Consider the following 16903-nt stretch of genomic DNA (forward strand, 5'->3'; position numbering starts at 1 on the left):
GCTTGCCAAGTGTACCTTTTGTACAATCTGCCTTGCTTGGAACACGTTTGGCACTTTGCAACATTCGTTTTTGTTTTTTTAAAATAAGTATTTCAGCTGTGAAGAACTGCGCAGCAATGCAAATATAAACATCTGTGATGCCAGATTGTAGACGCAGGGTGGATTTCAAGGAAATGTATATTTTTGGAGTTAATGTATTGCCAAAACATAAAAAAAAAACTTGTTAAAGCAAGGAGTGCCACCCCAGACCATGTGGAAACTGAACTGAACTTTATTCACTTAAAATATCAACAAGTGGACTATTTTTCTTTCCTCAAATATTGGAGGATTTTGGGGTGTTTGTGTAAATTGCTGGTTTTTAGAATTTTTAATTGTATTGCTTTAGCATTTGACGTGTTTGCCACCCTGGGCTCCTTTTGGAGGAAGGTGCAAGATATAAATTGAATAAATAAAATAAATAGCGAAGGCACATGTGCCAATGACTATAATAGCTTCGTTTTATGTTGTGCATGAGCCTCAGGTTCCTGTGCTCATGTTCCCTCTCTGGCGTGGCCATGAAGAAATCGGAAGTGTTTGCTAATCCACATCATCTCCAGCTAATCACAGTTTGTGGTTAATGTCCAAACCTGGACAGACTGCATTGGGGTTAACCATGGTTTGTTGAAACAATCCATACCATTGTTAACGAACCTGACTTATTTCAATAAACCATAGTTACAATGTCTGCTTGTCCAGAACACTAATGACGACTTGGGTCTCTGACGGTAACATCTTGAACAACTCCTTCCTTCAGGGCTCTGAACCCCAGCTTTTTGATGGTCACTTAGACTTGTTTCAACCAATCCCCTCAAGGTCCCAGGTTCAAACCCCATCATCTTCATGTAGAGCTGGGAGAGAACCCTGCCAGAAAGCCTAGAAAGTCACTTTCCATCAGTGTAGACGCCGCAGAGCTAGATGGAGCCAAGAATCTGACTCACTTTCCCTTTGTGCCTTCAAAACATAAAGTAGAGCATAGTTGCAACAAGGATGTTCTGGCTCAAACCTGGCTTGGGTGGTGGTTGAAGGACTTATCCTTGTGTCTCACCGCTGAACAATGCAGTGAAATCCATAGTGAACTTTTATAAAGTTGGCTCAAAGGGATAGGAGGGTAACACAAAAGGGAAGGGGAAGCCACTCAGTTCCAGGTAGGATGCTCCTTGATCCAGGCCCTGATTTCTAACTTCCATTCCCAACCTATTAAAAATGATACTGAAACCTCTGGACTGTATCCTATGCTAGTCCTGTTCAATGTAGACCCACTGAAACTAATGAATGCAACTAATGATGGTCTGTTAATTCCAGTGGGTTTGCCCTGAACAGGACTTAGCTGGATGCAATCCTCAGTTCTGGACCCGGGGCCCAAAGGTTTCTGACTGATGTGGCTTCTTCCACCAGAGTGAAAGGAGGTGAGTCAGCCGCTGAGGAGTGGCTCCTAGGGTCACTCTGGAGAAGGCATTTGGGAAGAACACCAAGGAGTTGTTGTTCTGTATGCTCCAGTGCTAAGCATTTGGCGATACTGAAAACACATGGTGCTCTAGTTTTAGGAGAATGGTATGCAAGTTCTGTTACGTACAACTGAACTTCAAGGAAAATACAACCTAAGTCACTCTGAAAGAAGTTGAGTTGGAGCATCCCCAGTCATTTGCCCATATATGTGCGCAGAAAATAGTAGATCTAGATGAAAGGCAACACATGAGGCCTGCACTGATCATTGAAATGCATCCCTAATTATTATTTTTGTATAATTATAAGATTGTTGTATTTTTTTAGAAAGTTGCATAATCTTTGAAGAGGAAGTAGCTGTGAAGGGTGTGATGGTCAGGGGGCCTGGCTGTGATTACTGTGAAAGGACACGGTGCTTCTGAATTTGCCACTGTACGAGAGCTACAGAGTTAAGATGCTTCTGTTGTGTTTATAAATGATACAAATACAGAGACACTGTGCTTGAGTGTTCACATTGCTCTCATGCTGGAGTTGTGATTTTCTACCATATTTTTATCCCACTCTTTGTTGCTCAGGAAAAGTCCCAGCCTGAACTGAAAAGCTGTTGAGGCAGCCCCACTGGTTAACTTGGATAGGACCAGTCCAGTATGCCTCACTTCACTAAAACGGTCTCCAAACCCCACAGCTTTGATGCCTTACTAAAATGGGGACAGGCAAACACTGAGCTGGAGGTTCCTTGTTCTAGATCCAGTGGTTCCTGGCATCCCCAAGTTATGCTCATTCATCTGGGAATTTAGACTTGAAATCAGCCCCTTCTGACTTCTTTTTTGTTGGTGGGGACTGAGCATCATTCAGAATCTTTCACTCAAAGATACCATGGGTGATGCTAAGCTAGTATCCCCCACTGAGGCTCTTTGGCTGCGTGCAGAACCTATTTTTCATATGACTTGGCCTTCAGGTTCAACAGCTCCACCACCTATTAGTGACCCATTTGTGGTCCAACATGTTGGATCTGATACTACTGTTCCGTTTTCCCTTCCTGTGCTTCTGGCACTGTTGCAAGGAGCCAAGGAGCCACAGGACACGCTTTTCTCCTCTCTTTCTGCATCCTTCCAATTAGGAAATAACGTTCAAGGTGCAAGGAGAGGGATGTGTCTTTTCTCTTCCAAGCACCCTGTCTCAAATTCCACTGTGGTAGAGGAAAAGGCCCTTCCACCAGGTACCACTTGCCTAACCTCAAAAGATAAGCCAGACGCAGTGATGTAATTAGGTAATTGTAGACTCATAACAGTCTTAAGTGGAGACCTGCTTAGGTTGGCAATGCCTGTTATTTGACTGTCTTTGGAATGTGATAAGACAGTTTTTCTGAGTTTGGAAACTTTTGTGTGCATTCCGCTGTGTTGGGCCCTGAATTTGTAGCTCCAAAGTCCTGCCCTGAGCTCACTGCTACATACAAGCAAGACCTTGGTATTTGAGAAGTGTGTGTGTGTGTGTGTGTGGTACTTAAGGCAGCCAGATCTCTTCCGCTTAATAGAATCACTATATTGGTGCAGTGGCGTAGCGTGGGGGGTGCAGGGGGTGCCGGCCGCACCGGGCGCAACATCTGGGGGTTAGGGTTAGGGATAGGGTTAGGGGGCGCAAATCCAGGGTTAGGGGATGCAAATTACTTGCCTTGCCCCGGGTGCTGACAACCCACGCTACGTCACTGTATTGGTGTACAGCTCAATCATACCCAGTCTGCTTCAAGTATTTTTTTTTGTTTGTTTTTTGTTAATTACCCAGGATCACAATTACTACAGACTCATCCCTGTGGTGATGTACTTTACTGGTGTGTGTGTGTGTGTGTGTGTGTGTGTGTGCACAATATTTGGGACATTTTAATTTTTTTTTTAAAAAGAGTAAGAGGTGATGTTAGGTAAAGGTAAAGGGAACCCTGACCATTAGGTCCAGTCGTGACCGACTCTGGGGTTGCGGCGCTCATCTCGCTTTATTGGCTGAGGGAGCCGGCGTACAGCTTCTGGGTCATGTGGCCAGCATGAATAAGCCGCTTCTGGCGAACCAGAGCAGCGCACAGAAATGCTGTTTACCTTCCCGCTGGAGCGGTACCTATTTATCTACTTGCACTTTGACGTGCTTTCAAATTGCTAGGTTGGCAGGAGCAGGGACCGAGCAACGGGAGCTCTCTGTCAGCATCGCCCTTGAGCGAGTGTCACCAACTGGACTCATGCACTTCAACCCCGACTGGGCTAGGTGAGCTGGGTAGCACTTCCAGAGACCACCTTTTACACAGGAACAGGTCAAAGTGCTGTGGACTCACAGCTTAGAGTTGTGAGCACCGGATTCACTTCCACAATAAAGTCGTCGCACAGCAGAGTATAGCAGAGTCTGGCAGTGTATAAACGACTCGGAGAGCAGCTCTGTAGAATATCTTCTTTTATTCTATAACTACAACTATAATACAAAACTATATACAGAGCTAAATAGGTCTAAGCATAAATGAATGCTGCACTGAGTGTCTGCAGCTGCTCTTAGCAGCAACCTTATCTCTACACACGATCTCTAACACTCAGTCTCTCTCTCTCTCCGACACACTGACTGACTGACTGACTGACTGACTGACTGACTGACTTGGTGCTGGAGCTGAATAAGTAGAAAACAGAACACTGCTCCTCCTCTCTGGAGAATCAGCAGACTCGTCAGGAGATTCTTGGGTATGGGAGGGGTGAAATCTCCTCACTCTCCCCATCGCGGGGATTCGAACCGCTGACCTTCTGATCAGCAAGTCCTAGGCTCTGTGGTTTAACCCATAGCGCCACCCGCGTCCCTAAGAGGTGATGTTACAGAAGTCTATAAAACAATGCATGGCATGGAGAGAGTAAAGTCCCCCCCCCCATAACACTAGAACTTGTGGACATGAGTTGAAGATTCAGGACAAATAAAAGAAAAGATTTCTTAACACAGGGGAAATGAAATTTATTCCCAAAGGAGGCATGTACCCTCATAGAATCATAGTTTTATTTTTTGAATGATGGACTGACTGTGAATGATTATCAGTTAAACATCTGGCTAGTTCAGACGACAACCTTGAGCTAGGCCAAGAACTTTGAGAACCTAAAAGAAGAAAAGTCACTTTATCCAGGGACAGTCCACATACTTATTGACATTTTCCTACAGGATGTGGAATTAGTGGTGATCCCATGGTGCAGATCCCATGACCCCCAGGCATGCACCTCCAGATGGTGGAGATGTCAGGCTCCATCCTGGAGCCTAGGCATCTTCACTTGGTCACAAGTGGCCGATAGCGAAATGTGCCTGGCCCCTGGCTAATTTCAAACACTGCATGAGGGTTATCTAGTCCAACCCTCTGCAGTGCAGGAAACTTTGCCCAACCTGGGGCTCAAATCCATGGCCCTGAGATTAAGAGTCTCCTACTCTACTGACTGATCTATCCCACCAATTCTGTATGGCTTTAAAAGAAGGTTGGACTAATTTCTGAAGGATAAGGCTATGAACTAGTCACAATGGCTATGCTGTTTCTTCACAGTTGGAGGCTTCTGAGTACCAGTTCCTGGAAACCACAGGAAAAGAGAGGGCTCTTGTGCTCTCATCCTGCTTGCATGTTTCCCATAGACATCTGGTTGGCCACTGTGAAAACAGGATGCTGGACTAGATGGGCCATTGGCCTGATCCAGTGGCTCTTCATATGTTCTTATGATCTTAGGTGTGTTGAAACCTTTCTCCAGGTGGCATTTATCTGTTCTAACTCACCACCCTTTGCCCCTGCAGGGATCTAGCCATGTACCCACGAGAGTAAATGTGTTTAGTACCTTAGCTGGGGTGTTTGACTGGGGGAAGGCAGAATGGAATGGAGAAATGGCAGGAGGAAAGAGTTAAATACCTACAGCATTGCTTCTCTTTCCAAATCCCTCCCTCCCAAAACAGCTTTCCTCTTAGAATACCACCGCCAAAAAATAAAAATAAAAAATGCCACAGGGATTTTATTTCACATTGATGTTTACTTAGGCCCTTGGATGCATATCTGACCCCCGTTCAAAAGCTCCACCCCAGGAAGATATGCCCAGCAATGATTTGTGCTTATGTAGAGCATTGGCAGCCCTGATATTTTGGTCCCCATCTGTTGGCTCATTGGCCAAGACCTGGGTAATAAAAACAGAAGCAGGGAATCAAAACAGCAGGAATTTTTGGGCCCCAAGGGCTCGAAGTCTGTTGCTGATTCATCATCCCGCTACAGAGGGATTTATTTATTTATTTATTTTAAAGCCACTTCTTTGTTAACAGAGAAAATATTGACATAACATGACTCAACTAAAAGAGAAAGAGAGATACAACAGGAGAGAGAAGGAAGGAAGAAGCACTGGGCTCCTTGAGGGTCACTCAGCTGCCCCAAGGATAAAGGCCAGAACCTCTGCTGCAGATTCTGACATTAATACACCTAGACAAATGCCGGCCCTTTCCTCACTTATAAACTGAGCACCTCTCCTCATATAATAGAGGTAGAGAACATAAGAGGAGGCCTGCTGGATCAGGCCAGTGACTCATCTAGTCCAGCATCCTGTTCTCACAGTGGCCAACCAGATGTTTGCAGCAGAACTGCAGGCAGGACCTGAGCACAAGAGCCCTCTCTGCTTTCCCATGGTTTCCAGCAACTGGTATTTATCAGTTGCACTGGCTCCCAGTGGAGTATAGGGTCAGGTTCAAGGTGCTGGTTTTGACCCTTTAAAGCCCTTTGTGGTTTATGGCCCTCGTATCTACAGGACCGCCTCTCCTAGTATGCCCCGCAGAGGACCTTAAGGTCCATGAATAACCATAGTTTAGAGGTCCCAGGCCCTAAGGAAGTCAGACAATCCTCCACCAGGGCCAGGGCCTTTTCAGTGATGGCTCCGACCTGGTGGAATGCTCTGTCCCATGAGACTAGGGCCCTTCAGGATTTAACCTTCTTCCATCGGGCCTGCAAGACCCGATTCCGCCTGGCCTTTAATTTGAATTCAGCCTGATCTTTTATTTTCCTTCTCTTCTCTCTTCCCTCCCCCTCCCCTTTTATGAAGATCACCCGCTCTGAGACCCCACAACTAATTCTCCCCTGGCCTCCTCTCTGGCCCATGTAGGACCAATTCAGCCAGCTAGCCTGGGGATTATCTAATTGATTTTTGATTTTTGATTTTTATTGTTATTCATGTTTTTATACTGTATTTTATGCTGCTTTTATAATTAAGTGTTTTAAAGTGTTTTAAATTTCTTGTTAGCTGCCCTGAGCCCAGTTTTTGAACTGGGAAGGGCAGGGTATAAATAAAAATTTATTATTATTATTAGATTATTATTCAGAAGCATTGCTGTCTCCGACTGTGGAGGCCAGTGGCGTAGCGTGGGGGGTGCAGGGGGGGCCAGCCGCACCGGGCGCAACATCTGGGGGTTAGGGTTAGGGATAGGGTTAGGGGGCGCAAATCCACGGGTTAGGGGGCGCAAATTACTTGCCTTGCCCCGGGTGCTGACAACCTACGCTACGCCACTGGTGGAGGCAGAGCATTGCCATCATGGCTAGTAGCCATCAGTGACCCTCTCCTCCATGAATTTGCCCAGTCCTCTTTCAAAGGCATCCAAGTTGGTGGCCTTCTCTGCCTCTTGGAGCGAATTTCATAGTTTGCCTATGCACTGCATAAGGAAGTATTTCCTGTAATGTGTCCCACATCTTCCAATGTTCAGCTTCATTGGATGTCCACAAGTTCTAGTCATATGCAAGAGGGAGAAGAACTTTTCTCTCTCCGTTTTCTCTATGCCACACCTAATTTTATAAACCTGTGTCCTTCCATAAGTGGCTGATCTACAGCTCCCATCACCACCACTGCCCATTGGTTAAGCTGACTGAGGCTGATGGAGATTCAAGTCCAGTGACTTCTGGTGGCCCTCAAGCCAGCCCACCCCATATAGAATGGGCACATATCAAGATCTCATATAAAATGGGCACATATGGAATGAAACTCCATCAGCCCCACCCAGCATAACTGGGATAGGGATAGAATAGCAGGTTCATACCAAGGGCATGATCCAGCCAAAGCTGGATGTCATCACTTTCAGTAAAAGTATGCTTAGTTGTAACCTGAGATCTTGCTGCATAGTGGTTAAAGTAGTCAATGAAGACTGCCCCTTCATAGCTCTAGCAATGCTGGAGCCACATCATTTATAGCAGAGGTGGGAAAGTGGTGGCCCTCCAGATGTTGCTGGACTCCATCTCTAACCATCCCTGACCACAAGGTTCCCCAGCCCTGTTGTAGATGAACAACATCTGGAGGACCACAGCTTCCCCATCTCCACTCTAAGCTTTTGGTCTATGTGTGTGTTGGATGTTTTCAGCATTCTATAAATACTGTCTGTCCTTAGCAGCTAGATATTGTTTGTGGTCATCACCCTGATCATTTCTCCTCCCCACTCTGCCCCAGTTTTCCAGAGGGGGAGCTCAAACTCTGATCTCACACTGGGCTGGGAAAATATTCAAAAACGGCAGTTTTTGCTGTTTCCATGTATTTCCTAGCCTGGTGCAAAGTAAGAGGCTCATCCACTCATTTTTCATCAGGCTGTGGATGACATTTTATCTCTCTGTGTCTATGTAAACCAGAGGGAAGGGGTGTAGGACAAACATGGGCAAATCAAATTATTTCTTTAGGACCCTCCTAAAGAAGGGGGGGTTGTGTGTGTGCGCGCGTGGACACACGCACGCACAGGGTTTGTGTGCGGTATTCTGCAACTTGTCCTTGTTGCAATAATAATGCATTACTGGTGGATTTTGACTGAACTGGCTAGACATAATTCTACTTTGTTAGTTGTTCTGTGATGCTTCTCCAATGTTACAGCATCATTGCTATCAGGAGGGACGCTCTGTTGCTATAGCATAACATACTGTATGCAGGGCAGAAATGTCTGGGGAGCATTTGCAGTACAGTGGCACCTCGGGTTAAGAACTTAATTTGTTCCGGAGGTCCGTTCTTAACCTGAAACTGTTCTTAACCTGAGGTACCACTTTAGCTAATGGGGCCTCCCGCTGCCGCACAATTTCTGTTCTCATCCTGAAGCAAAGTTCTTAACCCGAGGTACTATTTCTGGGTTAGTGCAGTCTGTAACCTGAAGGGTCTGTGACCTGAAGCATCTGTAACCCGAGGTACCACTGTATAACAAGTTGCAGGATTTCAGCAGGGAGTTTTGGGACATGCACTGATTGGAAACTAAGCAGTAGCTTTGCCTGGAAAGTTTTGCGGGAGCTAACAGTATTATAAGCGGGACTACGTATAACTGCCCCAATACTATCCTGAGCACAAATCAGCATGAATGCAGAATAAAAAGGATGTCTGGAGGGGCCCTGTAACAGTTTCAGTGCACACTTTAAGCTTTTGTCAGCTGTGGTTCCTGTGAAACCTCTGCCATAGGAGGTCTAAGCTGCTCCTGTCCACCTTGGTGAGATAGGAGGATCAGCTGGAAGACCCTTCCACAGTGTCCTGGGGTTAGGATTCAGCACTGCTCTCCTGTGCTCTTTTGCTGGACAGTTCCCAGGGAACATGGGGCGGAAAGCACAGAGACAGCATCACACCCACCTTGGAGCAGTTTTGAAGGAGGAGGAAAGACAAGAACTTCATGCTCTGCCATTCACTTGCTGCTCTCTCTGAGACCCAAGTGCAGATGCCATTTGCTGCCTGGTAACTAAAAACACCAGTGGTGAAATAATGCTATATAGCCAGGTTGAAGCTCTGTTGCTGGACCTGGGCAAACACGATCAAAATCTCTTTACACATAATCTAGCCGCCGCTGCAGTATAGTAATGCAGAGCTTGACAAACTATCTGCTCTTCTCCAATGTTTCTCAAAGAACTGTAGGATAGATGTGGATAGTTAGTCCTACAAATGAGTGGTGGGAGCGCATTAAATGCAGGGTCAACAGGAGTGTGTACACAGCCCCGATCGCACGCACACACTAACTTTCTCACTGGTATGTGTAGAACCACCTCAGTCATTGTTTCCTGGAAAGCCTTTGGAAACAAAAACCCACAAAGTCACTTGCAGATTAGTTTTGTTTTGCTGCTTCTGCTGCCAGGGGTCTGACTACATGGTTCTACATCTAGCACTGGGGAATTTATAGTTCATTGCCCGCTTGGTGCTTGAATTCAGTGGGGCTGATGCTCAGTCTTTCTCTTTCTTTCTTTCTTTCTTTCTTTCTTTCTTTCTTTCTTTCTTTCCTGCTTCACATTGCTGTCAGACCAAGGCAATTCAAGGACCATACCTGCACCACAAAACATTACCATACCATTTTCATGGCTTCCTCCAAAGCATCATGGAAAAGCTGATTGATGTTTGTTCTGATTCAGCAGTAAACAGTAGGTTTTCCTGGTGGGACAAAAGGGGAAAAAATGCTTGGACCTGTGCCTGCAAATCATGACCCAGTTGGAAGTCTTCATGAGGCCTGGGAGCAGTTAGGAGACCCCTATTCTCCTCACACAGCAACAGTTCCCAGGGTGCTTTCACATCCAGTCCCTCTACCCAGGGAATTCTGGGAACTGTAGCTCTGTGAGAGGAATACCACAGTACTGAAAGTGGAATCGCAGTATAACTGCCACGATACCATAATGAGCACAACTCATCATGAATGCACAATATAAAGGGTGCCTGAACGGGACTCTGCCTCCTTCCATAACTATTGAACTACTAGCCCATGCGGGGGGAGTTGGACGTCACCTCACTTTGTTAGCCGGTATTGACTTTTTAAGCTCTGCATCATTCATCTTTGGGGAGTGAGAGAGATTGCATGGCCATAAGAATGCACACATTTGTGACAGCTAAATGGAAAGAAATCCCTCACACTTTCTTGGCTTAAAAGGGGGAAATGTATATTTTGAAATTAATATTTCAAAAATACTTTTCTGGCGGAGCTGGGCACAGAACCCAGCTCAGTGGCTTGCTTACTTGGCTGGCTCACTTCTCTACTAAGGACCCCTTGTTCCTTTAATATAAAACAAGTGTATCTATTTTCCCCCTTCAAATTGTTGGAATTGATTCAGCACTGCTCAAAGCAATCTGGCGCATCCAGAGTTTAGGGCATCCTTTGGCTAAGAATGCACATCATCCCATCCCAGGTGCCAGGGAGAGACATTTTGCCTAGACCCAAACTATAAAATAGGAGGGCTGGATGTAGCTTCCCCCATTCTCCCTCCCCACCCACTTTGGTACTGGAGCGACAATTGTAGACCCGTTGCTGGTTGTTATTTCAGCCAGCAAAGCTGTGGCTGATTTCCTCATGTGTTATGACATTCTGCACCAACTGCACAGAGATTTGCTGAATAGGTTGCCAGACTAATGTGTCTTTCTCTGTGTGAGAGAGATATGTGACTCGATGGGAATTCAAGAAGCTGCCTTATACCGACAGATCATTGGTCCATCTAGTTCAGTTGTGGCCCCACATGCACTATACATTTGAAGCACAGTCATACCACTTTAAACAGCCATAGCTTCCCCCAAAGAATCCTGGGAACTGTAGTTTGTTAAGGGTGCTGAGAGTTCTTAAAGGTAAAGGGACCCCTGACCATTAGGTCCAGTTGTGGCCGACTCTGGGGTTGCGGTGCTCATCTCACTTTATTGGCCGAGGGAGCAGGCGTACAGCTTCCGGATCATGTGGCCAGCATGGCAAACCAGAGCAGCGCACGGATACGCCGTTTACCTTCCCGCCGTAGCGGTACCTATTTATCTACTTGCCCTTTGACGTGCTTTCAAACTGCTAGGTTGGCAGGAGCAGGGACCGAGCAATGGGAGCTCACCCTATCACAGGTATTTGAACCGCCGACCTTCTGATCTGCAAGTCCTAGGCTCTGTGGTTTAACCCACAGCGCCACCCGCGTCCCACTGAGAGTTCTTAGGAGACCCCTATTCCCTCCAGAGAGCTGCAGTTCTCAGAGTAGTTTAACAATCAATCCCTCTTCCCAGGGAACTCTGGGAATTGTAACTCTCAGTGGGTCAACTCTGATTAGGGTTGGATGCATCCCCTTTAATTTCTTGGAAAGTGGGTGGGATACAAATTTTTCACATGAAGCAAAAAATGAATGCATGTTCTGAACATATATACCAAGATCAGGTGAGATTTTCCAAGTATTGGTGTTTCTGTAGCCAAAATGGCACCTTCCAAGAGGGAGGGATTAGCCTGATTAGGTTTGCAGAAGGGCAGCAGAACTTTAGGAGGAGGGTGACTCTAAGGGAGGCAAAAACCTTTAAACAGAACACTCACTGATTGATGTACAGGACACACAGAACTGGATTGCAATCAAATGGAGCACTTGGGTTCCGGAATCCAAGAGCTCTTCATTGAAAGATTTAGTTACAGACTGCATTTGGGGAAAGGCTGTAACTTAGTGGTAGAGCTTCTGCCTTGCATGCAGAAGGTCCAAGGTTCAATACCCAGCATCTCTAGGTAGGACTGGAAGCATGTCTCCTGCCAAAAATCCTGGGCAGCTGCTGCCAGTCAGCATAGGGCTGCCATATGTTCAGATTTTCCCGGATATTACCAGGATTTCAAAGGCAGAATTGATGTCCAGGGGTGATTTCTGAAAGATGGTGCTTTGTCCTGGATCTTAAGCAATTCAACTGAAAAACTCAACAATTTTGGTGGTTTCGGGGTGTCCCGAAAACACCTAGATAGACAAAAGAACTAGATAGACCAAGAATCTGACTCAGTGTTACGCATCTTCTTTTGTTCCTGATGAATGAAGCAAACTGAACAGTGGTTGATAGGACAACCTAGTCACTTCCTGGGTCCTTGTTCTCCACCCACAACCACACTCTCAGTTGTTTGGATCAGGTGTGATCCAAAGCAGCCAGCCCAAATGCCTGCCATATCTTGGTCTAGTAAGGGAGGAGTTTCCAAGGCCATTAGTGGTTTTGGCATGGAGAAGAGAGCAAACCTGTACCCAAATTGCAACAGCAATTCTCTTTTGCAAATGGAAAAAAAAATGCAGACAATTTTTTTTCAACTGGCTGTCCGCCTTCCTTCCTTCCTAATCCAGGCAGGCAGTATGCCTCAGGTTGCGTTAGGTTGTGCAATTCATTTTTCTTTATTTATCTATCAGATTACTGTCTCAGCTCAGGGCGTAGACTGTGGAAATCCAATATTTTCCCCTTACAACAAATTTGCAAGGTAGGTTAGGCTAGACAGAGTGGCTGGCCCAGACCTGGCACCAGCACCTCGCACACTCTCAGGTACCTGCCAGCACCTCGGAAGGGTCCACAGGCTAGCCAACACCTGCCATCAGGGTCCCTGTGGTGGGTGCCTGCCTGGTGGCTACAAGCTGTGATTTTTAATCACCCACAGTGTCCCAAAGTGAAAACGAGTTGTATCTAACTAGGGCCACATTCACACCATACATTTAAAGCACTATGGTGTCACTTTAAACAGTCACGACTTCCCCCAAAGAATTCTGGGAGCTGTGGTTGGTTACAGGTGCTGAGAGACCCTTCCCACTGCCACCCCCACCCCCGAGAGCTTCCATTTCATGGGTGGCTTAACAACCAGTCCCTCCTGTACTAGTTTGCTGAAAACTGCATTCTGAAAGTAACATGCATCGGGGGTTGAAAAGACTGTAGGCATTTGGTAAATGTATTTTGCTACTGACGGCTCTTTCCTGGACCAATTGGGATCCACCCAGGACTTGGTAGATTCTGTTTGTCTGATGATCCAATGTGGTTCCGCCCCCTGCTCATCCTTCACTCTGCTTCCCTGGCCCTGCTCAGTGGGCCAGGCCACTATGCCTGAAATTTAATAATAATAATAATAATAATAATAATAAAAAATTTATTTATACCCCGCCCATCTAGCTGTGTTTCCCCAGCCACTCTTGGCAGCTTCCAATAAAATATTAAAATACAGTAATGCATCAGACATTCAAAGCTTCCCTAAACAGATGCCTTCAGATGTCTTCTAAAAGTCTGGTAGTTGTTGTTTTCTTTGACATCTGGTGGGAGGGCGTTCCACAGGGCGGGTGCCACTACCGAGAAGGCCCTCTGCCTGGTCCCCTGTAACTTGGCTTCTCGCAGTGAGGGAACTGCCAGAAGGCCCTCGGCGCTGGACCTCAGTGTCTGGGTAGAACGATGGGGGTGGAGACGCTCCTTCAGATATACTGGAGATAACCAGAGCATGAACCACTCTGGTGAGACAGTCCATGGGCAGACCCTATCTGCCTGCGGATGGCCTCGCCAGAGTGGTGCATGCTCTGGTTATCTCCCGCTTGGACTACTGCAATGCGCTCTACGTGGGGCTACCGCTACCTTTGAAGGTGACCCGGAAACTACAACTAATCCAGAACGCAGCAGCCAGACTGGTGACTGGGAGCAGCCGCCGAGACCATATAACACCGGTCTTGAAAGACCTACATTGGCTCCCAGTACATTTCCGAGCACAATTCAAAGTGTTGGTGCTGACCTTTAAAGCCCTAAATGGCCTCGGTCCAGTATACCTGAAGGAGCGTCTCCACGCCCATCGTTCTACCCGGACACTGAGGTCCAGCACCGAGGGCCTTCTGGCAGTTCCCTCACTGCGAGAGGCCAAGTTACAGGGAACCAGGCAGAGGGCCTTCTTGGTAGTGGCACCCGCCCTGTGGAACGCCCTCCCACCAGATGTCAAAGAAAACAACAACTACCAGACTTTTAGAAGACATCTGAAGGCAGCCCTGTTTAGGGAAGCTTTTAATGTTTGATGTATCACAGTATTTTAATATTCTTTTGGAAGCCACCCAGAGTGGCTGGGGAAGCCCAGCCAGATGGGCGGGGTATAAATAATAAATTATTATTATTATTATTATTATTATTATTATTATTATTATTATTGGGTCTCAGCCTGAATACTAGATGGAGCTGGTAAATAGCTGCCCTGGACACAGAATTGACCTGTGCCTCCATGGACAGCTGTGAGTGCAAAATGACTCCCAGGCTGCGCACCATGTGGATGCAACACTCCTCCTCCATATAGGAGAAGAGTCCTGCTGGATCAGACCAAAGGCCCATCTAGTCTAGCATCCTGTTCTCACAGGATCCCTCCAGGAAGCACACAGGCAAGGAAGGAATGCAAGAGCCCTCTCTCATTACTCAGGACATAAGAAGAGCCCTGCTGAATCAAGCCAAAAGCCTGTCTAGTCCAGTGTCTTATTCCCTCAGTGGCCACACAGTTGTCTATCGGGAACCTGCATGCAGGACACGAGACCAACTGGACTCTCCCTCTCGCGATATTAGAAGTAGTACATACAGCAGCTAGAAGCCAACTGAGTAGCCTTATTCCCCCTGAATTTATATAATCGCCTTTGAAAAAACCCATCAGACTTGGAGGATATTGGCTGGTCTGCAGACATTTTGCTTTGCAACTCCTTCCTTTTTGTTTATTTTTTGAGCCCAAGGCACGAACCACAGTCTGCCTCTAACTTCAGGTTGAAGACAATGTACCAGAAGCCGTCTTAACTGCTGCTAGGAAGCCTGGGATATCCCCACCCAACCCAGCCTCCTCCATTAATAACTGTCATTGCTCCATAATCTAAGGGACAAGCCGCTCAAAGGGAGCCCGAAGCAGGATGAAGGCGGGCGGGAAATTGCCTGATTAGCATCCCATTCAGAGAGTAAACTCTTGCCCTGGCTTTGCAGTGGGTGGGAACAAGCATCGCTCCTTCCAGAGAATAGCTGCCCAGTGGGGTTGGATCAGCCCCGCTGGGCTCACACCTTCCTCCTCGGCCTTTGATGTGGGATGCTGGGTTTTGGAAGCTGGCTGGCTTCCCAACTGGGGGCATTAGGAGCTAATTAAACCTTTGAATTTTCACCCGGCATGTGGCAGGAACACACTGTCCTCTGGAAAGGAGGAGGGCACCTGGAGGAACTGAGGAGGGCGGGAGAGTTAAAAAGAAGCAAAGCCAGGAGAGGAATGTGCAGGGAGGGAGGGAGGGAAAGGGGGGGGTACTTAACTAGAGCCCTGTGCAAGGAGCAAGCCAGATGCATATAGCAAGAAAGGGGTTGGCACTCAAGCTCAGCACGGTTTGCACTGACTGGCAGCAGCTCTCCAGCATTGACAATGCAGGAACAAAAGAAGCCCCCTTATACAGAGCCAGGCTATCGAGCTATGCCTCTTCCAATTATTTGAGGTTGCAGTCAGAGGCACAGACTTGAACCACATTTCGGGCTTCTGTAAGGGTCGTACTCAATGAATTCCATGCATATCTATATGCCTGTATGTGGGTTCTTATTGTTTTGTACCAATTCTTTCCCTCACCTGTTCATGATTCTTGTTGGCCCCCATTACCCCAACATTTCCAGCTACAATTGACTGGGGGACCATCCACTTTGCCTTGCAGTTGGACCTCGGAACTGAGGAGCTTGCTTGCAGGGTCCTTTTTACAGGATCAAATGTGCTCTGATTTGCAGCACCCACAACTGCGGCAGGAGGGGCAGGATGCCTTGAGCTGGGTCACCTTATCACTTATCACAGATGTCTCTCTCTGTATCTGTCTGTCTGTCTGTCTGTCTGTCTGTCTGTCTGTCTCACCAAACTGTGCTATCATCCAGAATGAGAGATTGAGGATAATGGTAGCAGTTGTTCATTTTAAGGCATGCCTCTGCTTCCACACTTGGAGATGTAAGTCTTGAGTCTCGGCCCTATAGTGCAAACTGCTGAGGCCATCCCAGCTGATTTGCTTCTGATCCCCACAATCCACATTATACCCAGCTTCACCTTGTGCCTATGTAAACATTCTTGTTTGGCTGTGCACAGCCTACATCTTTTGCAAAAGCAAAGTTAGTTTATAGTATTTTATTTATTTCTATTAGTATTTGTTTTGCTCTTCTTCCAAGGAGCTTGGGGCAGTGTACATGGTTCATTCCTTCCTCTATAACTCATGTTGTCCTCACAGCAACGCTTTGAGATAGGCCAGGCTGGGAGAAGGTGACTGTCCCAATTGCACTTTGTGGCATAGTGGATACTTGAACACAGTTCTCCTCAGCCCATCACCCTAATCACTCCTAACTGGCTCTGATAGATAACTGGCTATGAGACAATCCTGGCCTCAGTTAAACAGATAAGCAAGATGCAAATAGTTGTCTCCTCACAAAGAAGTAGGATTTCTTCCATTCCCTCTGTGGCTCACAGCAGGAATGCAAAGACTCTTTCCCCCTAGCTTATGCAGATAAACTCCAAAAAGGATATCCTTTTTGTTCTGCAACATCCCAAGGGGGGGGGGCATCAAAAGAAGGGGGTTCTACAATCTCCCTGAGCTCTTTGTGATGCTGCTGAATTGCCTTTGCAGGTGCATAGCATTTTTTAAAAAAAATGTTCAACCTTCCACTAGTCTGAACCCATTGCTTCTTGTCCTATCCTAAGCAGCAGAAGATCATCAGCTACTCCTCCA

At 46.7% G+C, this 16903-nt stretch overlaps 1 protein-coding gene across 1 annotated transcript in view; it reads left to right on the forward strand.

The window, feature by feature from the left end:
- NTN3 (netrin 3) overlaps window positions 1–16903 on the forward strand; it is a 115208-nt gene that overhangs the window by 21318 nt on the left and 76987 nt on the right. The gene's annotated exons all lie outside the window — the stretch shown is intronic.

Source organism: Podarcis cretensis (genome assembly GCF_951804945.1).
Source record: "Podarcis cretensis genome assembly, chromosome: 14".
Taxonomy (NCBI): Eukaryota; Metazoa; Chordata; class Lepidosauria; order Squamata; family Lacertidae; genus Podarcis; species Podarcis cretensis.